General features: G+C 37.2%; 1 pseudogene; it reads right to left on the reverse strand.

Annotated features, from left to right (window-relative positions):
* Positions 1–27,363, reverse strand: part of LOC118641579 — a 47,633-nt pseudogene extending 20,270 nt beyond the window's left edge.
* Positions 27,364–27,591: the final 228 nt, after the last annotated feature.

The following is a 27,591-nucleotide window of genomic DNA, read 5'->3' on the forward strand; positions in this document are numbered from 1 at the left end:
AGAGGTACGTGCCCTTGACTGGAATCAAACCCGCGACTCATTGGTCCATGGGCTGACGCTCTAATCGCTGAGCCAAACCTGCCAGGGTGCAAATATATTATTTAAAAATGTATGGAAATTGCCCTGGCCTGTTTTGCTCAGCAGTTAGAGCGTCGGCCTTCATTCCAGAGAGACCCAGGTTCGGTTCCCGCTAAGGGCACGTACCTCGGTTGCAGTTTGTCCCCGGCTCTGGTTGGGTCGTGGGGGTGGCAGCCACTCAATGTGTCCCTTTCACGTTGATGTTTCTCTCCTTCCCTCTCTTCCTCTCTCTTTCTCCCGCTCTATCTGAACAAAAGATGAAAATATGTCCTCGGGTGAAGATTAAAAAATATATATATGTATATGTATATGTACATGTATATATACATATATATGGAAATACATATTGCTAAAGATGTGATTAGTGTTAATAAATCAAGAAAACAACTTTGGGAAAAGGCAGCTGCAGTTCAGGTTCCGTTAGGTAGCTTCTCCAGGGAAGCAGAAGTCACACATAGAATTCACTTTAGAACAACAGTAAAACTCTAAGAAAGACATTATAATCAGTTTAATGGTTTATAAATACATAGATAAGGGTAGAAAATTTTAAATCAAGGACTGCAAAGAAATTAACATAGATTGTGGCTATGATAAATAGTGCATGCGCTGCACACTGAAGAAAATGGGGCCTTCAGATGTGATGGGTCATGAGTCTAGGGGCTCATGAATGGGATTAGTACCCTTACCAAAGGGGCCCCAGAGAGATCCCTCGCCTCTTTCACCATATGAGGTTACACACTTGATTTTAGCTAAAAGGCTGAGAAGCGATCACCACGTGAAGTTAAAATGCCTTCTATGAACCAGGACTGATCCCTCACCAGACACCTTGATCTCGGATTTCTAAGCCTCTAAAGCAGTGAAAAAAATATTTTTAAAAAATAAATTGGTATTTTGTTATGACAGCCAAAATGTGGTAAGGTAATCGAAAAACTGATTTTTAATGATCCCAAACAGATGTTTAGACAGTGACAAAAATTGTTTGGAATCATGGCAAAGTGGAAAGTACTGGGCCTTAGTTTTTGACGTTTAATCATAAACATTAGTTTCTAGACTAGCATCTTACACAGTACATATTCATATTATCCTGTGGTCTGTAGTCTGGTAAGAAAACTTGATTCTAGATCGCAATATAGATATATTGATTCATGCTACTGGGTTTGTAGTTGATGCTAAATAGCCACACCAAATCCTGTTGAATGCTTGTAAGTTTGAAAAATTGCATCAACAAGAATATAGGCTTAGTGGAAATATAAATTCATTTTGCTAAATCTGAAGTTGCTACACTACTAACTCTGAATGTCTTCACAAAATATATCTGATGAAGAAGGAAAAAATGTTCACTCAGGTAGCTTTTAAGAACGCTCAGACTGCTGCGGAGGGAGCCAGAAAAAAATGGACGAGGGAGATGCCCACCCTACATAATACGTGTGCAAAGGTGACTTCAACAGCTAGCTCTCACTTTGAGTCAAGATTTGCCCTGTAATTCTAGAATGTCAATACAGAGTGACAGATCCTGTGACTATTTTCAATAACTGTATAAAATAGCAATCTTAAAAGACAAATGACTTGCAAGACCTTCATCACTGAGGAGAGCCAGCTTCTCAACCAAATCACCTCTTTCCTCGATAATGTCTCTTTTACCTCCAAAGGAGGAATTGTTCCTACTTTACAATATTTACTCATTTTCATCACACACACACACACACACCCCAGTATGCATGGTAAAGGGAAAGAAGGTATTATTAGAAGGTAATACAAAATAAAAGAATACTATATACCTTGCCAAAATTGCCCCTATGTTCTCTATAATAAAATCTAAAATATTTTAGTTCTGGCTTCTCTCTCTCCTTCTACAGAGACTATGTTTCACACAAGCTGTAAGTATTATTCTATTTATCACGACAATCTTTTGCAAATTTTAGTGAATCTTAACATTCCTTTACATAGTACATTGATTAGATTGCAATTTTCACTGACTTTAGTTGCACTACATTATCAAGAATAATTTGCCAACTCTGTACACCCTAAATGTTATTTAACTATATTTCTAAACATGTATTGCTATTATTTGAGTAAAACCTAGGCCATAACTAAACATATGCATTTATTTGCTATTAAAACCAGAGAAAAAAAATATAGGTGTTTAAAAGTAAATACATGAACATAGGGGTACATATATTCTTTCTGATTTGGTGTTTCAGGCTTCTTAAGATATGTTCTTAGAAGTTGGATCACTGGGTCAAATGACAATTCAATTTTTAATCTTTTGAAGAAACACCATAGTGTTTTCCATAGTGGCTGCACCAATCTGCATTCCCACCAGCAATGTACTAGAGTCCCCTTTTCTCCACACTCTCGCCAGCATTTGTTGTCTGATGATTTGTTGATGGCAGCCTTCCTGGCTGGTGTGAGGTGATACCTCATTGTTGTTTTAATTTGCATCTCTCTGATGTTGAGCATTTCTTTATCTGTCTCTTGGCCATTTGTATGTCCTGTTTGGAGAGGTGTCTCTTTAGGTCCTCTGTCCACTTTTAATTGGGTTCTTTGTCTTTCTTTTGTTGAGTTGTATGAGCACTCTATGTATTTTAGAAATTAACCTCTTATCTGATGTATCATTGGCAATTACGCTCTCCCATACAGTGGGTTCCCTTTCCATTTTGGTGGTTGTTTCTTTTGCTGTGCAGAAGCTTTTTAGTTTGATGTAGATAGTAGCAATATTTACAATTGCCAAGCTCTGGAAATAGCCCAAGTGTCCATCAATAGATGAGTGGATAAAAAAGCTGTGGTGCAGCCCTGGCCGGTTTGGCTCAGCGGTTGGAGCGTCCGCCTGCAGTCCAGAGAGACCCCGGTTCGGTTCCCGCTGAGGGCATGTGCCTCGGTTGCAGTTTGTCCCCGGCCCTGGTTGGTCGTGTGGGTGGCAGCCGCTCGATGTGTCCCTTTCACATCGATGTTTCTCTCTCTCTCTTCCCCTCTCTCCCTCCCACTCTATCTGAACAAGAAAATGAAAAAATGTCCTTGGATGAGGATTAAAAAAAAAAAAAAAAAAAAAGCTGTGGTGCAGCCCTGGCTGGTTTGGCTCAGCAGCTAGAGCATCAGCCTGCGGTCCAGAGAAACCCAGGTTCCCACTAAGGGCACATACCTCAGTTGCAGTTTGTTCCCGGCCCTGCTTGGGTCGTGCAAGAGGCAGCCACTTGATGTGTCTCTTTCACATGTCGATGTTTCTCTCTCTCTCTCTCTCCCTCTCACTCTATCTGAACAAAAAATGGAAAAATGTCCTCTGGTGAGGATAAAAAAAAAAAAAAAAAAAAAAAGCTGTAGTACATATATACAATGGAATACTATGCAGCTGTAAAAAAAGAAAGAAAGATCTCTTATCCTTTGAGACAATATGGAGGGACCTCGACAGTATTATGCTAAACGAAATAAGCCGATTAGAGAAAGACATACCACATGATCTCACTTATTTTTGGAATATAATGAACAAGGTGGGCTGATGAACAAAATAGACTGAGAGACATAGAAAGAAGTATGGTTCAAATTGACAACCTCAGAGTAGGGGGTTGGGGGGGATAGATGAAATGAACCAAAGAGCTTATATGAATGTATGCATAACCAATGGACATAGACAACAATACTAGGGGTGGGGTGGGGCAGGATAGGGAGGAGGGTGTCTGGCAGGGGGGAAAGGAGAAACATCTGTAACAAAAATAAATTAATAAAAATTGAAAAAATAGTAAATGCATGGCTATCTAAGACACTGTAAATTTAGCTACACATGTTTTAATGACCTTTATGATGTACAAAAGAATATGGGCAGCATAAAAAATGAGATAGCTAACTGTCTGACTTCAAATATTTCAATTTGTTTCGTGAGAAATCTTACTAGAGGATGTATCAGCCAGGTATCACTGGAAAAGCAAACAAAACAACAACAGCAACAACAACGAAAGCACCTCTGAGCATTGGCTGGAGTTGAGGTGATTTTGATTGTCTGCTGATTCTGGCTAGGCATGCTCAAGGGTCTGTGGGATGGTGGGCTCATGCATGCGTCTGCTCACTGACTAGGGCTATACTCTCGTCTGGTTCATCTGTTAAAACTTTGTTAGACCAACCATGCTGTCTGTGTTTCTAATTATCCTGCTGAAGATAGTGGCTAGCCCAGGCATGTCCTTTTAACGGTGATGACAGAAGAACAAGAATAAAAAGCAACAATATGTTAAGTTCTTATCAAATATCTTCTTGTATTTTGTCTGCTAATGATACATGAATTAAACAAGACAAATGTATTCAAAATGAGAGGGAATTGTGTTCTAGTTACGACTGTTGCATAACAATCTAGCCCCAAATACAATGGCTTAAAACAAGAAACATTTTATTCTGCATCATGATTCTGAATGTTTGAACTATGTAAATTAGATTGGCTATGTCTGAACAACATACATCTAAACTATATAAGTTAGATTGCTATATATGACATTGAATGTGGTCACTGAGTAGATCTCAGCTAGTCAATAGGCTAGTCCAGAGAGTCAAAGTTGGCTTCATTAACCTGCCTGGCACTGGGCTCAAATGGCTGCAATTTTGTTCTCAGCTAGGACCATTAAGCTGACAGCTTAGACATGAACACTCATTCATGACAGTCCCACAATAGTCAGACTTTTATTTGGTGATTTCTTACTCCTAAATAGCATCCAAAGAGATCCAAGCAGAAGCTGCATGAACTTATCTGGCCAAGCCCTGAAGTCATGCCATGTTTTTTTACCATGTTCTATTGTATACAGAATGGAAAATTGAGAAGATACTGATATCAGAATTTTGGCTCATCAACTCAACTGTCTGCTACAAGTCTGAGAAACACTCCCAACATAAAAAGAGAAATCCAGGCTTCTGCATTGTTAAATTTTGTTTTATTTCTATTTGTTAATCTTTTGACTGGTACTTGTTATCTTTTCCTACTCACAGAGATATGCTATTATATATAGCTATAAAGAGCTCATATGATTGCCTTTAACAATAACAACTTTTGCTGACATTTTGAGATTCTTACCCAAGTTATATATGGTATTACCTAAAACACTCAGTGGAGTATAATATAAAAATAAACATAGATTCTATAAATCATATATAAGCAATTTAATATTTCGTAAAAAATACATTTTGTATGTGCTAATATAGCCCCTGGCACCTGTCAATTCTGCACAAGTTATAATAAAATAATGCCTGCGATTTGACGGGTTCATTAAATACGTCACAGGCATGCGAGGATAGACTTTTCACAATATTGAAAAATATTAAATGAATTCTAGATTTCAAACATCTGACACATATCCATGAAGTTTCATCACATGAGCCACATTAAGCTGACAGCCTTCTCTTAAAAGAGTTGGTAAAAAAGCATCAGTAGTGGGAATTCAATACAACTGCTGCCTAAGACACTGTATATAAGTGTGAACTTTCAGTTGTTAAAAGATGATTACCATAATTCTGCAATAGCACATGTCTGGGAGCTGATATCAATAATGAAGTTGATATCAAAAAGGCCTCAGGATATAAATTCAGATAACATATGATTCCAGAAGGAAGCTCAAACAGAGACTCCACCGTGGAACAAAGCAATGCTGCCAAGACATCTAAGCACAAAGGAAACAGTAAACCACTTATGATAACCTTCCTGAGGGACATAAACACACATTCATGTACACACACACACACACAAACAAACATACTTAGATTATGTGCTAAAAATTAAAAACAAAATTGGAATTTTGCAGTATCCCTACTGGTACAAAATTAATAGGAGGAAAATATAGCTTATATGGTGGAAATCACATTTAAATATATTACAACACAGTGAGTCTATTGAATATATATATATATATATTCAGAAATTATAGCCATATATAAGTCTCACATAATATGAGCTAAGCACATTATTGTAGAATTGGAAATCAAAATGAATTAGAATGCAAGAAGAGAATTAACACTTAAAGATTTGAAAATTTTATTTCCCAACAGCTGAAAGAAACCTTGTCAGTAAATGCTTTTCTTCAGAAGGGAGAGTGTAGGTAAAACAAACTTGAGGTCACTGACATCTAAAATAATTTATTAATTAAAATGTAACCGTTTTTGTCAAGACATCTTAAAAGTAGGGATATCGCAAGACTGAATATGGTGGCGGAGTGAATGGAAGCTACACAGACCATCTCCCAGGACCAAACTGGAATTACAACGAAAATAAAGACAAATCGTCAGGAAAAGGCAACCGAAAAGCAGCTTGGAGAACCACATAACCAGGGACACTGACTCAATCCTGGTAGGCTTGTGAAGACGCGAGAGGGGGCCGGGAGCCCATGTCTGCAGCGGCCTGGGCTGGGACCTGCAGCCTCGGCTGGGACCTGCGGCGGCCTTGGCTGGGACCAGCGACCTCTACTGGGAGCTGCAGCAGCCTCGGCTGTGACCTGTGGTTTCGGCTGGGACCTGCAGCGGCCTCGGCTGGGAGCTGCGGCCTCGGCTGGGAGCTGCGACCTCTGCTTGCATCTGCACCCTGAGCTGGGAGCTGTGCCCTCGGCTGGCAGCTGCGGTGGCCTCAGCCAGGAGCGACGGCCTTGGCCAAGAGCAGCGCCCTTAGCTGGGAGCAGCGCCCATGGGTTACACTCCCAAGCGGCTCCACAGCACAGAGCCAGGACAGCAGCTAAAATACCAGCAGCCACTCACCTTGGGCTCCAGCAGAGGGAGGGCAGACTGGACTGGAACTGTTTGGGGTAACTCGGGATTTGGAGGGTGCTCAGAGCTTTTGCTGAGTTGCAGCCACACAGGACTGTGGTCATCTTACTCCTTCCCGGGGACCTGGGGAGAGGGAGTGGCCCATCCCTCGGAGATTCAAACCCCCGTGGCGGCCATCGAAATGCTAATTGAGGCCCATTACCAACCAGCGTCTGCCCCACCCTCAGGAAATCCTCTTACACTGAGCACCTGAGGGAGTTTTTCATTCAACTCAGAAACCAAGGTTCTTCAGATGACCCCTACTAGTAGCCTCCAGGCAATAAAAAACTAGAGGATAACTACCATTCCCTGGGCTAGCAACTCAATCCAGGAAAGTAAGACTTAACAGTGGTGTTTAAAGTGGGTCCTCCCTGCCTCCTCCAAACCCAGGAGAGGAAGCCACAAACAGCAGAACACCATCACCCACAGGGAAAATTTGGCAGGCTCCAAAGCCCACTGTGATAACCAAAACGATGAAACACAGAAACAAAAACCAAATGAAAGGACAAGAGACCTCTACCGAAGATGAGATAGATGAGGTGCAGTTAAACAAGTTAACAGAATTAGAATTCAGAGCCATGATCTTGAGGAAGCTCAACAGCATGTGTAAGGACATGAGCACCATGAGTAAAGACATATAAATGTTGAAAATCAACAAATTGGAAATTAAAAACCACCAAGAAGAAATGAAGAATGACATATCAGAAATAAAGAACACACTGGAAAGTCTAAATAGCAGAGAAGAAAAAGCTGAGGACCGGATCAATGAATTACAAGATGGGGTAGAAAAAGTCAACCAATCAGAAAACCAAAAGGAAAAAATAATTAAACAACAGGAAAACAGCTTAAGAGAACTGTGGGACAACTGGAAACGTAGTAAAATTTGCATCATAGGAGTCCCCGAAGAAGAAGAAAATAAGCAAGGGTTAGATAATATATTTGAAGAAATAGTGACAGAAAACTTCCCTAATTTGGTGAAGGAAGAAGGCATTCAAGTTCAAGAAGCACAGAGAGCCCCAAGTAAGAAGAACCCAAACAGGCCCACACCAAGGCACATAGTAATCAAAGTGCCAAAAATTCAAGACAAAGAGAGAATCATAAAAGCAGCAAGAGAGAAGCAATAGGTTACCTACAAAGGAAACCCCATAAGGCTCTCAGCTGACTTTTCAACAGAAACACTACAGGCCAGAAGGGAATGGCATGAGGTAATCAAGGTCATGAAAAACAAGGATCTGAATCCAAGACTACTCTACCCAGCAAGGCTATCATTCAAAATGGAAGGTCAAATACAGAGCTTCCCAGACAAAATAAAGGCTAAAGGAATACATTAGCACCAAACCAGCACTGCAATAAATGTTAAAAGGACTGCTGTAATTAGGAGGAGAAATAGGAAGAAAAATAGAACCACAGTAAACAAAAATGGCAACAAATAAGTACATATCACTAATCTCCTTAAATGTAAATGGATTGAATGCTCCCATAAAAAGACACAGAGCTGCTGATTGGAAAAGAAAGCATGACTCATCTATATGTTGTTTACAAGAGATCCACCTCACAACAAAAGACTCACATCGGTTGAAAGTGAAGGGATGGAACAAAATCTTCCAAGCAAACAGAAAGGAAAAAAAAAGCTGGGGTAGCAATACTCATATCTGATAGAATTGATTTCAAAATGAAGGCCATAACTAGAGACAAAGAAGGCCACTACATAATATTGAAAGGATGTATCCAATAGGAAGATATAACCTTTATAAACATATATATGCAACCAATATAGGAACACCAAAATATTTTTAAAACCTTCTGGAGGATTTCAAAGGAGAAATAAATAGCAATACAATCATAGCAGGGGACTTCAACACCCCACTGACATCACTGGATAAATTCTCTAGACAAAAAATTAGAAAGAAACAGAGACTCTAAATGAAGCACTAGACCAAATGGATTTTATAGATATCTACAGAGAATTACACCCCAAAAGAATTATTCTCAAGTGCACATGGGACATTCTCAAAGATAGATCACATGTTAGGACACAAACTAAGTACCTACAAGTTCGAGAAGATTGAAATCATATCAAGCATCTTCTCAGATCACAGGGGCATGAAACTTGAAATCAACTGCAACAAGAACATGCAAAGACATTTGAACACATGGAAGCTAAATAGCATGCTATTAAACAATGAATGGGTTACTGAGGAGATCAAGGAAGAAATTAAAAACTTCCTAGAAGCCAATGAAAATGAAGACACAACAAGACAAAATCTATGGGATGCAGCAAAAGCAGCTCTGAGAGGGAAGTTCATAGCACTATAGGCCTACCTCAAAAAACAAGAAAAATCTCTAATAGACTATCTAACCTCACAACTTAGAATACTAGAGAGCAAACAAACAAACAAACAAAAAAACCCAGAGCAAGTAGAAGGAAGGAAATAGTAAATATCAGAGCAGAAATAAATGACAGAGTCTAAAAAAACATTTCAAAGAATCAATGAAACAAAGAGCTGGTTTTTCGAAAAGATAAACAAGATTGATGGACCCTTAGCTAGCAAGAAACAGAGAGAACCCAAATGCACAAAATCAGAAACAAAAGAGGAGAAGTAACAACTGACACCACAAAAATACAAAAGATCGTTAACAACTACTATGAATAATTATATGGCAACAAATTTGACAATCTAAGTGAAATAGACAAATTTCTAGAAACACATAGTCTCCCAAAACTGGACTAGGATTAGATAGAAAACTTCCACAGACCAATAACAACAGAATAAACTGAGGATGTAATCAAGACTCTCTCAGCAAACAAAAGCCCAGGACCAGATGGCTTCACGGGGGAGTTTTACCGAACATCAAAGAAAAACTAACACCCATTCTCCTCAAACTATTTCAAAACATTCAAGAAGAAGGAAGACTTACAAACTCATTTTATGAAGCCAGCATAATTCTAATTCCAAAACCAGAAAAAGACACTACAAAGAAAGAAATCTACAGGCCAATATCCCTGATGAACATAGATGCCACAATCCTTAACAAAATACTAGCAAATCGGATTCATCAATACATCAAAAAAATTATTCACCATGACCAATTGGGATTCATCCAGGGGATGCAAGGCTGGTACAATATTCACAAATCAATGAATGTGATACACCACATAAACAAAATGAAAGATAAAAACCACATGATCATATCAATAGATGCTGAAAAAGTATTCGACAAAATCCAGCAGCACCCATTTCTGAAAAAAACACTCAGCAATGTGGGAATAGAGGGATCAAATCTCAACATAGTAAAGGCCATATCTGAAAGACCTACAGCCAACATCATACTTAATGGTAAAAAACTAAAAGCATTTTCCTTAAGAACAGGAACAAGGTAAGGTTGCCCACTTTCACCATTCTTATTTAACATAGTACTGGAAGTCTTAGCCACAGCAATCAGACAGGAAGAAAAAATAAAAGGGATCCATATTGGAAAGGAGTAAGTGAAACTGTCATTGTCCACAGATGACATAATACTATACGTAGAAAACCCCAAAGACTCCATCAAAAATTTACGAGACTTAATAAATAAATTTGGAAAAGTAGCAGGATACAAAATTAACTTCAAGCAATCGATGGCATTCTTATACATCAATGATGAACTCACAGAAAGAGAAACTAAGAAAACAATCCCATTTACCATTGCGGCAAAAAAATTAAGATACCTAGGAATAAACTTAACCAAAGAAATAAAGGACCTATTCGAAGAAAACTATAGGTCATTGAAAAAAGAAATAGAGGAAGATATAAAAAAGTGGAAGCACATACCCTGTTCATGGATTGGAAGAATTAACATTATTTAAATGTCCATACTAACCAAAGCAATCTATAGATTCAATGCAATCCCCATCAAAATACCAATGACATACTTCACAGAATTAGAACAAGTACTTCAAAAGTTCACAGGAAACCAAAAAAAAACCTCAAATAGCCACAGCAATCTTGAAAAAGAAGAACAAAGGTGGAGGGATCACATTACCAGATTTCAGGTTATACTACAAAGCCACTGTAATCAAAACAGTCTGCATATTAGACCAGTGGAACAGAACAGAGAACCCACAAATGGATCCAAGGCAATATGCTCAATTAATATTTTACAAAGGTGGCAAGAGCATACAGTGGAGTAAGGACAGCCTCTTTAATAAATGGTGTTGGGAAAATTGGACAGCTACATGCAAAAAAATGAAACCGGACCATCAACTTACACCCTACACAAGAATAAACTCAAAATGGATAAAAGACTTAAATGTGACTCATGAATCCATAAAAATCCTAGAAGAAACTGTAGGCAACAAAATTTCACACATCATATGCAGCAGAATTTTCACTGATACATCACCTAAGGCAATAGAAACACAGGAGAATATGAACACATGGGACTACATGAAACTCAAACGCTTCTGCAGAGCGAAAGATATAATCATCAAAACAGAAAGACAACCCACTGTATGGGAGAGCATAATTGCCAATGATGTATCAGATAAGCGGTTGATTTCCAATATATATAGAGTGCTCATACAACTCAAAAAAAGGAAGACAAAGAACGCAATTAAAAAATGGGCAGAGGAACTACATAGACACCTCTCCAAACAGGACAAACAAATGGCTAAGAGACATATGAAGAAATGCTCAACATCACTAATCATCAGAGAGATGCAAATTAAAACAACTATGAGGTATCACCTCACACCTGTCAGAATGGCCACCATCAACAAATCATTAAAGAACAAGTGTTGGCGAGGGTGTGAAGAAAAGGGGACTCTAATACACTGCTGGTGGGAATGCAGACTGGTGCAGCCACTATGGAAAACTATATGGTGTTACCTCAAAACATTAAAAATTGAACTTCCATTTGACCCAGTGATCCCACTTCTAGGAATATACCCTAAGAAGCCTGAAACACCAATCAGAAAGAATATATGTACCCCCATGTTTGTAGCAGCACTATTTACAATAGCTAAGATCTGGAAACAGCCCACGTGTCCATCAGTAGACGAATGGACAAAAAAGCAGTGGTACATATACACAATGGAGTACTATGCAGCTGTAAGAAAGAAAGATTTCTTATCCTTTGAGACAACATGGAGGGACCTGGAAAGTATTATCCTAAGCGAAACAAGCCAAACAGAGAAAGACAAGTATCATATGATCTCACTTATTTGTGGAATATAATGAACATAACAGTCTGAGTAATGGGGTAGTCCCAGAGACATAGAAGTGAGGTACAGACTAACAATCCCCTGCAGAGCGGGTGGTGGGGAAGAGATAAACCACAGAACTTATATGCATGTATGCAGGAACAGTGGACATGAACAACAAAGCTGGGGACAGGGCGGGGAGGGCGGGGGAGGGGAGAATCAGTGGGGCAAACAGGAGAAACATCTGTAACAAAAATAAATTAATTAAAAAGAAAAAAAAGTAGGGATATCACTTCAATGCTAAAGCTGCAGCGCATGTTTATTTCTTTAAATGACTATAAACTGATGAAGAATCTGGTTAAGAAAGTAATAAAATTTTCTAAAATACTATGAGTAAAAGTCTATATAAATAAATATGTAAATAACCTTTCTTACATATATACTTAGGAAATTTTATTATGTATCATAATTAGTTAGAGTTCTTATTTGTAATGTAGGTCATTGGTCCTTAATGGCAATATTCTGTAGATGCTTCCCTTTCTTCCTCTATGAATTTGCATTTCAAACCAGCACCACAATGAATCACATGCAAGTCATTGACCTGCCACAACTTAAGGAAAATTAGTATACAGAATTTATTTTAAAAAATTGAGTACTTTAAATATAAAAAAAATCATATAGATTCAACGTAAATGATGGTGAAAATTAGATCATACTAACAATAATAAAAGAAAGCAAGAGTAGATATATTAATTTCAGACAGAGCCAACTTCAAAGTAGAGAGTTATCAGGGATAAAGAAGGGCATTACATAATCATAAAGGGCCACTTCTCCAAGAATATATATCTATCCTTAACATGTATGCGCCTAACAACAGAACATCAAACTATGTGAGGTTATAATTAACAGGTTTGCAAAGAGAAATAATTGAATCCACTATCATAGGCAGAGATTTTTACATCTATTCTACCAGAAATGTAGAAATGTACCAGACAGAAAACTCAGTAAGGATACAGTTGAACTAAAAAACACCATCAATCAACTGGAATTAGTTGACATCTGTAGACTGCTTTATCCAACAGCAGGAGACATAATCTTTTAGCACTCACATGGAACATTAATCAAAATAGACCACATTATGGGCCATAAAACATAATTATGAAATTTTAAAGAAAATAAATTATACAGTGGATGCTCAGATAACAGTGAAATTAAGGTAGAAATCAACAAAAAGACAACTGAAAAATCTCAAAATACATAGATTATATAATACACTTTTAAATAACTCATGAGTCAAAGAAGAAATCTTAACAGATATTAAGTAGCATTATAAATGCAATTAGAAACACACTTTTCACAACTTTTGATGTAGAGAAAGCACTTAGAAGAAAATTTACAGCATTGGGTGCACATATTAGAAAAAGATACCTAAAATTAATCATATAAGTTTTACCTTACAAATCTAGAAAAAGAAGATTAAATAAATTCAAAACATAAATAAAATAACAGAGCAGAAGTCAATGAAATAAAAAACATAAAGTTGATAGAGAAAACTGTAATCAAAAGTTGGTCCTTTAACAAAGTATTTAACAAAAGCAGTAAAATTGATGTCTTTTGCCAGGTTAACTAAGAAAAAAGAGTGAGACCAAAATTATTATCACAAATAAAAGAGGGAACATAATGACATATTCTACAGCCATTAAAATGATAATAAAGAAATACTGTGACCTATTCTCTGCCTAAAAATTTGATAATCTAGACAAAATGGACCAATTCCTTGAAAGACACAATCTACTGAAACTCACACAAAAAGAAAAATCTGAATAGGCCATTAAAGAATGTGAATCCATAATTGATATCATTTCAAAATAAAAAGCAACCAGGCCCAAAGCAGTTCATTAGTGGATTCTACCAAACATGTAAAAATAAAATATTAATTCTCTACAATATTTGGAAAATTAAAAGACATATTTCTAGGGTCACTGAAATTCTGAAGGAGCAGTTGCAACTATTAGAAATAATGCTTTAACTGACATTGTAACTAAAAACGAAGTTTAGGCTGCCTATTACAACAAAAAATAAATTAGTGAGACAGGTGCTTGAGCAAAAGGAAAGAGGTTGAATTCAGATGCTCTGATCTGGGAGAATGATGGAGTCCCCTGTGAAAGACCATCTCTTCTTCCTGCTCAAGCCCAAATTCTTACAGGAATAGAAAGGGGACAGCTTTTTTCCCTTTCAATCTGATTATCTTGCTCCCTTTTGGCCAAGGTAGAGCCCTATCCATTTATCTTTCTAGCTTTTGGTGCTCTCAGGGTAAGAACCTCCTCTTAGGTCATCTCGGCCAGTGGGGGAACTCCCCAGTGCTCTCTGTTTACAACAGTGGGTAGGGGGTGCACTGCAGGACGTTCCAGCAGGAGGCCTGGAGATGCCACAGCCTTCCTCCCATGCGGGACACCACGCCAGCACTTTCAGGGGAGTTGGTTGGAGTCCACTGGGCATCCCTGGATCTCAGCAGGCTCGCACCCCGCTTATGGCCTATCCCTCCTAAGGGGCCAGGCAGCCTTGCTCCCAGCTGATGACTGTCTGCAGTAAAAATATTATACCTGACAGATCTAATGTCAAAGAAATGAACTTCAGAATAGAAGATATCTGATGTGAGCAGCAGTCCTTCATTCACTTCTTTCTCCCCAAATATTTTTTGTTCTTTTTGTTTGTCTTTCATAGGTGTTTTTGTGCACTGTATATACTAGATAAAGCTGTAAATACTTCCTTGTTATCAATATATTTACCAACATTATCAAAAGCATTAGACATTTTAAGCATGAGAGGTAAATATAATACAAAATCTTGCTACACTTAAAAGCATGTACCCAAAGGTTAAATGTTCTCTAATTTTCTTAAGTTGCAAGTAAGAGTTCCCTCTCTTCCATTACTATCACATTTGTCGTGGACAGTATAGGTAGTTTTTTGGTATTAGGATTAAATTAATTTCACATCTTAGAATATTTTTAGGACAATAAACTTAAGGCAGGCACATTTTGGTTTCTATTTTTTATGTTAGATCCTATATATAATATTAAATTATTCAATATATTTAAATACATCTAACAATGCAGGTTAGAGGGTTTACTATTTTCAGATCTCCATATCAAACACATTGCCAAACATATTGTAATGCTCCCGAGTTTCTTATTGTTTGTGCATATTTCAGTAATCAGATGCTTATGCAATAGGAGAACAGTTAGTTTTATACTTAAAAAGTATTTGCAGGTGTAGTTTGAGATGCTTTGACAAGTTTCCTATCTAAATATTTATTTGTAAAGTACAAAGTATAATAGTTATATGTACCTAAAGGAAAGCTATCTTAATAACTTAAAGGATGCAAAAAGCATAATAACTCTTGATCAAAAAGTTCATATACTGTGATGCAATACAAAGTAGCAAATATTTGTGGGTAGAGAGAAATCATTCAATAATAAATACTTAATAACGTCCCATAGGTGTTTATCTACAAAACCCCGTAACACAAATTGTATTTTCTGCATGTTCAATTTTTCTTTATGTATTCTGAAGTCAAGAAGAAAAATGGGATCAAAGAGGTTATTCAGTTAAGAGGAATAATAGAGTTATCTTCACTCAGATTACTAACGACAAAAAATGCTTTTCAAGAGGATCAAGTGGAAGAATAATTGGCAAAGCAGTGGACTCGACTACTGGAGTTATTCTATCATAGTATTCAGAAAAGCATTTCTCATTAAAAATAATTTTTGAAGAAGAAAATCATTTTGTTCGGTTCTAAATGTCATTATTAAAAACTTTTATGTTTTTCTTTGAAATTATTTATATACAATTTATTTAAGAAAAATTTAGAAATTATATTTCATGTTTCTAAACTAGGAATTAAAATACTATAAAATATTGAGAGTTATGCTTAATAAATCCACCATTGATTCTAATTGTACAAACACAGATAATAAGATTTGTAATAGCTCCTTTAACGCCTCTTAATTTACTTCTACAAGTCAAGAACAATTATTCAACTCAAGAATATCATTGATATCAGTTAGGTGGTAACTTTTAACCCCTATGTCTATGAACTTTCAGAACCATTAATGCATAGATAGATATGTAGTTTTCTGGTGTTTCTCTGCTCAATAATTATTGCTTTCTGAATCAAATTCATTAGTATCTCAATGTTTTTCAAAACATAACAATAGACCTTGAAGTTATTTTGTTAGTACCTATAGATCCACACTAATGATTTCATCTCCTGATAAAAATAGCAGAATTATATGGCACATATAAACCCACCTATAAATAGTAACAAGACTAATTTTATAACGGTAGCAGAACACACTTAGCTATACTAAGAAGTAACACATTTCCATTCAACATATTGAAAAAGAAGATTTTCTCTACACACACACATGCATTGTGGTATGATTTGAAATAAATTATTTACATAGACTAGAGCTTCCTAATATGACATTAATATGCTTGGTGATAGTAAAATATGTAATAAACACAACAACAACAAATTATTTGTGAATATTTGTTATTATAATTAGTTGATGAACAGTGATGATTTAGAGAACTGTTTATATATTTTGTATTATTTTATCTCTGACTTAGAAAGTATCAGTGGTTTTGGTGTATTTGATAATCTCGTGAACATTATCTTTTGTTATGATGCCCTGAAACAGCATTTTATATGAATTATGTAATTTAGAAATCAAAGTAAGATGACAGTTCAACCATTTTTAACTTTTTGAGGTATACACCTCAGTGTTTTCCACAGTGGCTGCACCAGTCTGCATTCCCACCAGAAGTGTACTAGAGTCCCCTTTTCTCCACACCCTCGCCAACACTTGTTTGATGATTTGTTGATGGTGGCCATTCTGACAGGTGTGAGGTGATACCTCATAGTTGTTTTAAATTGCATCTCTCTAATGATTAGTGATGTTGAGCATTTCTTCATATGTCTCTTGGCCATTTGTGTGTCCTTTTTGGAGAGTTGTCTATTTAGGTCATCTGCCCATTTTTTATTTTTATTTCTATTTTAAAATAATTTTTTTCCTTTATTGATTTTAGAGAGAGAGTAGATGAGAGGAAGAGAGAGATAGAAACATCGATGAGAGAGAACATCAATTGGCCGCCTTCTTCATGCCCCTCATTGAGAATTGGGCCCACAACCTGGGCATGTGTCCTTACCAGGAATCGAACCAACGACATCTTGGTGCATGGGTCGATGCTCAACCACTGAGTCACACCAGCCAGACCCTCTGCCAATTTTTTAATTTTTTTTTTTTTTGTGTCTTTCTTTTGTTAAGTTGTATGAGCACCTAATGTTTTGGAAATTAACCCCTTATCTGATGCATCATTGACCATTATGGTCTCCCACATAGTGGGATCTCTTTTTGTTTTGATGGTTGTTTCTTTTGCTTTGCAGAAGCTTTTTAGTTTGATGTAGTCCCATGTGTTCATTTTTTCCTTTGTTTCTCTTGCCTTAGCTGTTGTATCAGTGAACTTTCTGCTGCGTATGATGTCTGAAATTGTGTTGCCTGTAATTTCTTCTAGAATTTTTATGGATTCATGAGTTACATTTATGTCTTTTATTCATTTTGAGTTTATTCTTGTGTATGGTGTAAGTTGGTGGTCTAGCTTTTTTTTTTTTTTTGCATGTAGCTGTCCAATTTTCTCAACACCTTTTATTGAAGAGACTGTCTTGACTCCACCATATGCTTTTGCCACCTTTGTCAACTATTAATTGAGCATATTGTCTTGGGTCAATTTCTGGGTTCTCTATTCTGTTCCATTGATCTATCTGTCTGTTCTTGTGCCCATACCAGGCTGTTCTAATTACAGTGGCTTTGTAGTATAGCCTGAAATCTGATATGATCCCTCCTACATTGTTCTTCTTTTTCAAGATTGCCGTGGCTATTCAGTGTCTTTTTTGGTTCCATCTGAACTTTTGGAGTGTTTGTTCCGGTTCTATGAAATATGTCATTGGTATTTTGATGGGAATTGCATTGAATCTATAGATTGCTTTGGGTAGTATGGACATTATAATGATGTTAATTCTTCCAATCCATGAACAAGGTATGTGCTTCCACTTTTTTATATCTTAATTTTTTTGCTACGATGGTAAATGGAATTTTTTTTTTTTTTTTTTTTTAGTTTCTCTTTCTGTGAGTTCATCATTGGTGTATAAAAATGCCATTGATTTCTTGACGTTAATTTTGTATCCTGCTACTTTGCCAAATTCATTTATTATGTCTAGTAGAATTTTGGTGGAGTCTTTAGGGTTTTCTATGTACAATATCATGTCATCTGCAAATAATGACAGTGTCATTTCTGCCTTTCCAATTTGGATCCCCTTTATTTTTTCTTCATGTCTAAACACTGTGGCTAACACGTCAGTACTATATTAAATAGGAGTGGTGAAAGTAGGCATTCCTAAATTGTTCCTGTTCTTAAGGGGAATGCTTTTAGTTTTGCCCACTGAGTATGATGTTGGTTGTGGGTTTTTCATATATGGCCTTTATTATGTTGAGATATGATCCCTCTATTCCCACCTTGCTGAGCGTTTTTATCAGAAATGGGTGCTGGATTTTGTCAAATGCTTTTTCAGCATCCATTGATAAGATCATACGGTTTTTATCTTTCTTTTTGTTTATATGGTGTATCACATTTATTAATTTGTGAATATTGTACCATCCTTGCATGCCTGGGATGAAACCCATTTGGTCATGATGAATAATTTTTTTGATGGATTGCTGGATACAATTTGCTAGTATTTTGTTAAGGATTTTGGCATCTGTGTTCATCAGGGATATTGGCCTGTAGTTTTATTTTCTTTGTAGTGTCTTTATTCGGTTTTGGAATTAGGATTATGCTGGCCTCATAAAATGAGTTTGGGAATGGTCCGTCTTCTTGAATTTTTTGGAATAGTTTGAGGAGAATGTGTATTAGATCTTCTTTGAATGTTCATAAAAATCCCCCGTGAAGCCAGATCTGGGCCTGTTCTTTTTTTTACTGGGAGTTTCTTTTTTTTTTCTTTCTTTTTTCTTTTGTTCAGATAGAGTGGGAGGGAGAGAGAGGAACAGAGAGAGAGAGAAACGACATGAAAGGGACACATCGAGTGGTTGCCACCCGCATGACCAACCAGGGCCGGGGACAAACTGCAACTGAGGTACGTGCCCTTAGCGACAACTGAACCTGGGTCTCTCCAGACCTCAGGCCAATGCTCCAACCACTGAGCCAAACTGGCCAGGGCAGGAGTTTCTTAATTACATCTTCAATTTCCTTTGTTGTTATCAGTCTGTTCAAGTTTTCTATCTCTTTCTAGTTCAGTTTTGGGAGGCTGTGTGTTTCTAGAAATTTGTCATTTCTCCTACATTGTCAATGTACAATATCATGCACAATCCTCCTATATGCCAATTTGTTGGCGTACAATTGTTCATAATATGTTTCAATAATGCTTTGTATTTTTGTGGTGTCAGTTGTTACTTTTCTTTCATTTCTGATTTTGTTGATTTGGTTTCTCTCTTTTTGTTTCTTGGTGAATCTGGCTAAAGGTCCATCGATCTTTTTTATCTTTTCAAAGAACCAGCTTTTTGTTTCATTGATCTTTGGAATTGTTTTTTTAGTCTCTATGTCATTTATTTCTGCTCTGACCTTTACTATTTCCTTCCTCCTACTAGGTCTGGGTTTTTCTTTTTGTTTACTTTCTAGTTCTTTAAGTTGTAGGGTTAGAAATTCTATTAGAAATTTTTTTTTGTTTCTTGAGGTAGGACTGTAGTTCTATAAACTTCCCTCTCAGGAGTGCTTTCGCTGTGTCCCATAGATTTTGTGTTGTTGTGTATTTGTTTTCACTGGTTTCCAGGAAGTTTTTAATTTCTCCCTTGATCGCATTAGTAACCCATTCATTGTTTAATAACATGCTATTTAGCTTCCAAGTGTTTGAATGATTTTGTGTGTTTTTATTTTAATTGAGTGCTAGTTTCATGCCACTGTGATCTGAGAAGATGCTTGATATGGTTTCAATTTTCTTGATTTTGTAGAGACTTCCTTTGTGTCCTAACATGTGGTCTATCTTTGAGAATGACCTATGTGCACTTGAGAAGAATGTATATTCTGCAGCTTTGGGGTGAAATGTTCTGTAAATATCAATGAAGTCCAACTGATCTAGTTTGTCTTACAAGGACTCTATGTTTTTGTTAATTTTCTGTCTAGAAGATTTATTCAGTGGTGTCAGTGGCATGTTAAAGTCACCCTCTATGATCGTGTTGCTATTGATCTCTCCTTTGAAGTCCTCCAGAAGTTTTTAAATATATTTTGGTACTCCCGTATTTGGTGCGTATATGTTTACAAGGGTTATATCCTCTTGTTGAATTGATCTTTTTAATATTATGTAGTAACCTTCTTTGTCTCTAGTAATTGCCAATGATATATCAGATAAGGATTAATTTCCAAAATATATTGAGTGCTCATACAATTCAACAAAAGGAAAACAAAGAACTCAATTAAAAATGGACAGAGGACCTAAAGAGACACCTCACCAAACAGGACATACAAAAAGCCAAGAGACATATGAAGAAATGCTCAATATCACTAATCATCAGAGAGATGCAAATTAAAACAACTATGAGATATCACTTCACACCTGTCAGAATGGCCACCATCACTAAATCATCAAAGAACAAGTGTTGGCGAAGGTGTGGCGAAAAGGGGACTCTAGTACACTGCTGGTGGGAATGCAGACAGGTGCAGCCACTGTGGAAAACACTACGGAGTTACCTCAAAAAGTTAAAAATTGAACTTCCATTTGATCCAGTGATCCCACTTCTAGGAATATACCCTAAGAAGCCTGAAACACTAATCAAAATAATATATGTACCACTATGTTCATAGCAGCATTATTTATAATAGCTAAGATCTGGAAACAACCCAAGTGTCCATCAGTAGATGAGTGGATTAAAAAGCTGTGGTACAGCCCTGGCCGGTTTGGCTCAGTGGTTAGAGCATCAGCCTGCGGTCCCGAGAGACCCAGGTTCGGTTCCCGCTAAGGGCATGTACCTCGGTTGCAGTTTGTCCCGGGCCCTGGTTGGTCGTGTGGGTGACAGCCACTTGATGTGTCCCTTTCACGTCGATGTTTCTCTTTCTCTCTCTCTCTCTTCCTCTCTCTCCCTCCCACTCTACCTGAACAAAAAAATGGAAATAATATCCTCGGGTGAGGATAAAAAAAAAAAAAAGCTGTGGTACAAGTACACAATGGAATACTATGCAGCTGTAAGAAAGAATGATCTCTTATCCTTTGAGATGGCATGGAAGGACCTGGAGAGTATTATGTTAAGCAAAACGAACCAAACAGAGAAAGACAAATATCACATGATCTCACTTATTTGTGAAATATAATGAACTAAACAAACTGCTGAACAAAATTGACCCAGAGACATGGAGGTGGGGTACAGATTGAAAAGCCTCAGAGGAGGGGTGGTTTTGGGGGGAAGAGATAAACCACAGAACTTACATGCATGTATGCATGACCATAGACATGAACATAGACAACAAAGCTGGGGATGAGGTGGGGGGGATGGGGAGGAGGGTGTCAATGAGGGAAAAATGAGAAACATCTGTAACAAAAACAAATTAATAAATAAAAATAAAAAGTAATATGACATTTGAAATGTAATCTCTAAAATTCTAAAAATGATAAGAAATACAGTATTAAATACTAACGGACTAAAGAAATGGTGCTTAAACTCTTTACACACAGGAGTGCCTGTTTGTTTATTTAAAATGCTCGTTGTTTTTTTTTAAACAATATCAAAATAGTTTAAGAACTAGTTCTTTAGAAACAGAAATTCAGATATAAATTATTTGAATATGTTGTATCATCTCCAAAATCATCATTATAATAAATTAAATATTTTAGTGACCAATCAGCCCCATACAAGCTTCTATTTAGTGGTATGTTAGTTCTTTTTTTTAAAACATGTGCACAGATGTATATACAGAGAAACCTTAGAGAATGTAGAAAATAAAGTTAAAATTTTTAAAACTATAATGAAGGGCAAAAACACATACAAAAATAACTTCCATATTTTATATTTCACATATTGTTAATTTAGGAGAAAGTATTCTGAAAAAAATTAATAATTTTATCTTAGACAAAAAACATTGTCTAAGGCAAAAACACAATGCGATGTTTATATATATATATATATATATATATATATATATTTTTTTTTTTTTTTTTAACCCACCTTACATTCATTCCCATTGGACAATTAGTCTTGTATAATTTTTTTTATTTTCTATAATTATTGAGCTATATTAAGAATATCATTCTTATTTACATTGGGGTTGGCTTTGTAAATATAAAATAATGTTATTCAAACATATATATATATATATACTGAATGATTACCTTTCTTCTAAAGGCTTTATGTGAAAAGCATTTGAGTCTTTGATAAATGAAGTCAGTGTGGTGTAACAAAGAACTGGAATTGAGTTTTGCAGGGAATAGAGGAAAAGGCTCAGTTTGAGAGCCTGGCCATAGAAAGAGGCAAACCAAATATAGCAAGTGAGATGTAAGTCTAAAGTGTAATTCAGGGATCTGTTCAGAACTGGGGACATGATTTGATGTCATGGTGAAAAGCCTTGGAATATTCCAGTGAGATGCACACAGGAAACAAACTAGAAAAAGATATACTTGTGGGAAATGGAAATGTGTGTGAAAATTAGCAACATGGTCCAACTGAAATCCTCAGATTCCCTCATTGTCCTTAGAACCCTCTATTTTTTCAATTGTCCGTCTCCACATCCACTCTCTTCCCTACCCTACCAAGCATAACTGAACACTCTTAACACTTTCGTACAAATATAATACACTTCCTTCTGCCGTAATCTTCTGTTTGCAAAACATCAGAAAACACACACAAAAGACATCATTTCTATTAATTTCCAACCCTTTCAAATTCTTCTAAATGAATCCTTTCTCCATTCTTTCACCAAGCTGCTAAGCCATGGTGAAAATATTACCCACATATAAAGTTAATTGTCCCTACAGATCCATGCTAGACACTGGGTATTGCCTACCCTAACACTGGTTAGTTCTTCCATTCTCAACAGCAGTTAAAATAAATCCCTAAAATTCCAGTATCTGTCGTTCTCCCCTGTTATAGGCACAGGATAGGACTGACTCTAGGGTGGATCTATGAACCACTATGGTCAGTAAAGTGTGAATTGAAGAACCACCTGTCTTTTCTGGGTCAGCATGTTTTATTGGTTGTTTGAGACCCTCCAAATCTCTCTTCTGCTGCACAGGAATAAACAGCATTCTAGAGATGACAGATCTATAAGGCTAGGTCCCTAAATGTGGCCAATGAACAGACCTGTCACATAGCCCCCAAACAACAGTGAATATGTAGTATTACGTGATTAGTACAACTTGGCTGTTTATAGACAATGAGATGTGTGCTTTGCTCCTCACTGAAGTAGGAAATAGCCACACCTGTTTGATTCACCCATGCTCACATTTAACAGAGCAATCAGAAATCATTATACTATTAAAAAAAACACATCAAATTCTTGTTCTTACCTGAAGCACCCTAATAAGTGTCCTTTCTTCTGTGTGCATTTAATTTCACCTATGTTTCAGATTTTGTATACTCAATTCTTACAGCAACTTTATTATATCATTCTTTATCTTCTCTGTGTAACAAATTGCTTTCCACTACATTCAGGATTTTGTTTCTAGAACTCTATTCCATTTCCCTGGTCTGTTGGTCTAACCTTGCACCTATCACACATTGTTTCAGTTATTCTAGATTTTGACAGGTCAAAAGTAGTTTTTATTTTTTTTAAAGATTTGGGGGGCTTCTATTGACCCTGGGTTTTGCCATATGAATTTTAGAATTGGTTTGGCAATTTCTACAATGATCATAAATGAGGTTATGTTGAGTCTACAGTTTCATTAACAATAAGTATCTTTAGCCCTGGCCAGTTTTGCTCAGTAATTAGAGTGTCGGTCTGTAGACCAAAGAGTCATGGGTTTGATTCCAGTCAAGGGCATGTACCTCGGTTGCAGTTTGGTACTTGGTCCTGGTTGGGGTTGTGCGGGAGGCAACCAATTCATGTGTCTCTCTCACATCGATGTTTCTCTCTCTCTCTTTTACACTGTTTCCCTCCCTCCCGCCCACTCTATCTGAAGATAAATAGAAAAATATCCTTGGGTGAGGATTTAAAAAAATAAAAATAAATTAAATAAAACAATAAGTATCTTTATAGTATTGAGTTTCTCAGCATATGAATATATACATTTCTATGTTTACGTGGACATCTTTTTCTCAGTAATATTGTATAATTTTCCAGTTTAGAGTTGTTGCATTTATTTTTTATTATAAGGCTTTTATTTTTTATACCATTGCAAATGGTATCCTTCTAAAATATATTTTTTACATTCATATGTTCTCAAACAGTTTATAATTCTGAGTATAGAAGTGCAGCTTTTAAATTCTTACATAAAAATTATTACTGTTTTGTTTGTGTTCTTAATGTCACTATAATAGTATTCTTTTTAGATTTACATTTCTATTAACCACTGGTATAAAAAACAAAACTGAATTTAGTATATTAGTCTTGTCATTGCAAATTTCTAAATTTACATATTTATTTTGTAGATTTTTAAATATATATATGCAATTATTTTGTCTATTTTGAAAATTTTACATATTCTTCTCAAATGTTTATTTTATATTTTCTTTGCTTTACTAATTTTGAATTCAAATTTTCAAAGCAATGTTGTTTGTGGGCATTCATGTCCTATGCACAAGCTAATGGGAAGAGTTTCTGCCCTGGCCAATTTGGCCCAGCGGTTAGAGTGTCGGCCCACAGACCAATGTACCTCTAAAGATAAATAGAAAAATATCCTCGAGTGAGGATTAAAAAAAAAGTTTCCATTAATGTTGTCTGTGACATTTGCGGATATCATTCATCTGCATTTTAACATCCTTTGGAGACTTGAGATTTGCTCTCCAATGATTAGTCTACCTATTCTAGCTTTCTTTATCCACTGTTACTACAAAAGATGAGAGTATATTTGTATGTTATCAAAGAGGCTGTCTGGACGCTCCACTTGGCTTCCATTTCCATGTTTACTGTGAATCATTTGCTACCTTTCCCTAGAGAGTTAACAGTTTAGCAATGGTTATCCTGCTCCATTTCCCTTGACTTATCGTCCCTCACCTACATTCCAAACTTCTGATACATTTCACCAGCTAGCGCCTTTCGGTCCATGGTGAACCATCCAGGTGCACCGCTGGGAACAAAGCAGTGCTGGCCTGTCACTTTGCTTGTTTGTTTACTTTCTTTTTATTGAATTTCTTGGGTTAATATTGCTTAATAAAATGACACAGTTTCAGGTATACAGGTCTGCAGTGCATCACCTGTATATTGTACTGTGTGTTCACCACTCCAAGTCAGTCTCCTTCCAGCACCATTTATCCCCTTTGCCTTCTTCTCCCCCCCCACCCCCTTCCCTCTTGCAATCACTATACTGCTATCTGTGTCCATGGGTCTTTCTTTTCTTCTTCTTCTTTATTCTCTCTGCTTAACCCCTTAGCCCTTCTCACCCTGGCCTGTCGCTTTGTAACCACTACGGTTCTTATTGTCAGCCAACCAGCTCCCAAACCCAACTGCCACAGGTTGGCTTTTCTGGGGAGAAGATGCTGAGACAAAGTTTAGTCTATAGGATGCTTATTAGGAATTATGATTAGTGTCAACAAATGGAAGGCAGTGTGCAGGGAGGATGAGATGAAGGGAGAACCTGAACTTTGAGGAGGACCATCTGCCTCAGTCAACTCTACAAGGAGCTTTGGAGCAGACGTGCCCTAGTTCTTTCACATCAGACTGAAACAGGGAGCTTTGATCAGTCTGCACGTGGGCTGCAGGTGGCTTTCTGCCGCCGAGGCATGCGGCGGACTGACAGCTCAAGTGTTGTCCAGTGCTCTCCGCTGTCTGCAAAGCATCCTCCCGGGGAGACCCAGGCAATGTGCGTCTGTGTTCAGCTCACACTGATCTCTTTTATTATTATTATGTTCTAAGCAGAATTTGCTTCAACATTATAAAATTGGCCATAAACATACATACCCAACACACACACACACACACACACACACACACACACACACACAGCAACAACAGCAACAAAACACCTTCCCTGAATTTTCAGCTCCTTTTAGCCTGACTTCTTAGCTCATTTTCTTGGACAGCTTAATATTTGGCAAATAATTCAAGAGGAAAATAATTATATAATTATATCATTGTAGCAGCCTCTCTTCTCTGTGCTTTTATTTTCCTCCCTGGGGTCTAAATTTCCCAAGAGCAGGCTGCTCAGGCAGCTCTCCCATGCCTTTTACAATTATAGTACGTGCATCTTATAAATATTACATGTACCTTTTAATTATTGTTACTGAGAAATGGGGCACATTGGGCTGGTGTAAGAGATTCTACCATTGTCAAAAGTAGACAGTACCTTCACTGTTTTCAATGTACTAACAATTACCTGATAGTTTACCACACACTTGTATGTCATCTATTATGTATCGCCTACTAGGTAGAGCATTTTTTTAAATCCTCACCCAGAGGTTTATTTTTATTGATTTGAGAGAGAAAGAGAGAGAAACATGGATCGGTTGCCTCAGGTATACACCCCGACCAGGGATCAAGCCCACCACCTAGGTATGTACCCTGACTAGGAATCAAATCCACATCCTTTTTGATGGGTAGAATGACACTCCAACTAACTAAGCCACCTGGCCAGGACAGCTAAAACATTCTTTCTAGAGTCTTAGAATGTGACCCAGTTGGATTAGCTTCACCACTGGAAGGAAAGGGTAAATCGAGCAAATGTGAAAAACAGTGGGGAATTTTAAACCCCTTTAAGTGATCATACTTAGACAAGTAAACGTTCATTGAGTTACACTCTAAAAATGGATTTTAATCTGAAATGGCAGACAGTAACAATATACTATACTTGCTAAAACCATTTCAGTTTTTATAAATGGATTGTTTCATGTGTACCAGATAATATTTTATTTCTCTATACAGGTGTTCCCGGAGGAAGACTGGTCTGGAAATAAGTTCTTTCACTGTGTCCCAGGAAAGGAATTGCTGTGACCAAATCCAGTGCAGAAGGATTTGACCATAGTGGCCAGATTTATAATAGTGCCCTTGAAAACCCTGCCACAGCTGAGCAGGGACTTGCCCGCACTCGGCTGGTAGAACATGTTCACTGGCCCCAGGTCCACCATGCCTGAGGCCTCATCCACAAGCATGGGGTTTAGCTCCACCTGGCTGAGGAGAAGTCCTGCTTCCAGGGCCCTAGGCCCACACTTGGGCCCACCAGGCCCAGGAGTGTCAACAGGCCTAGAGCTGCATCACCCTGGCACCGGAGGCTGACCTTGGGCACGTTCCCCTCCCTGTGCCTCGTTTCGTAGCTGCACACTGTCTGCTGCCAAGACTTGATGTTGCCCCAGTCCTGATGGGCACTGTGCTCTGGGTGG

This window comes from Molossus molossus, unplaced genomic scaffold (assembly GCF_014108415.1).
Source record: "Molossus molossus isolate mMolMol1 unplaced genomic scaffold, mMolMol1.p scaffold_m16_p_3, whole genome shotgun sequence".
Classification (NCBI taxonomy): Eukaryota; Metazoa; Chordata; class Mammalia; order Chiroptera; family Molossidae; genus Molossus; species Molossus molossus.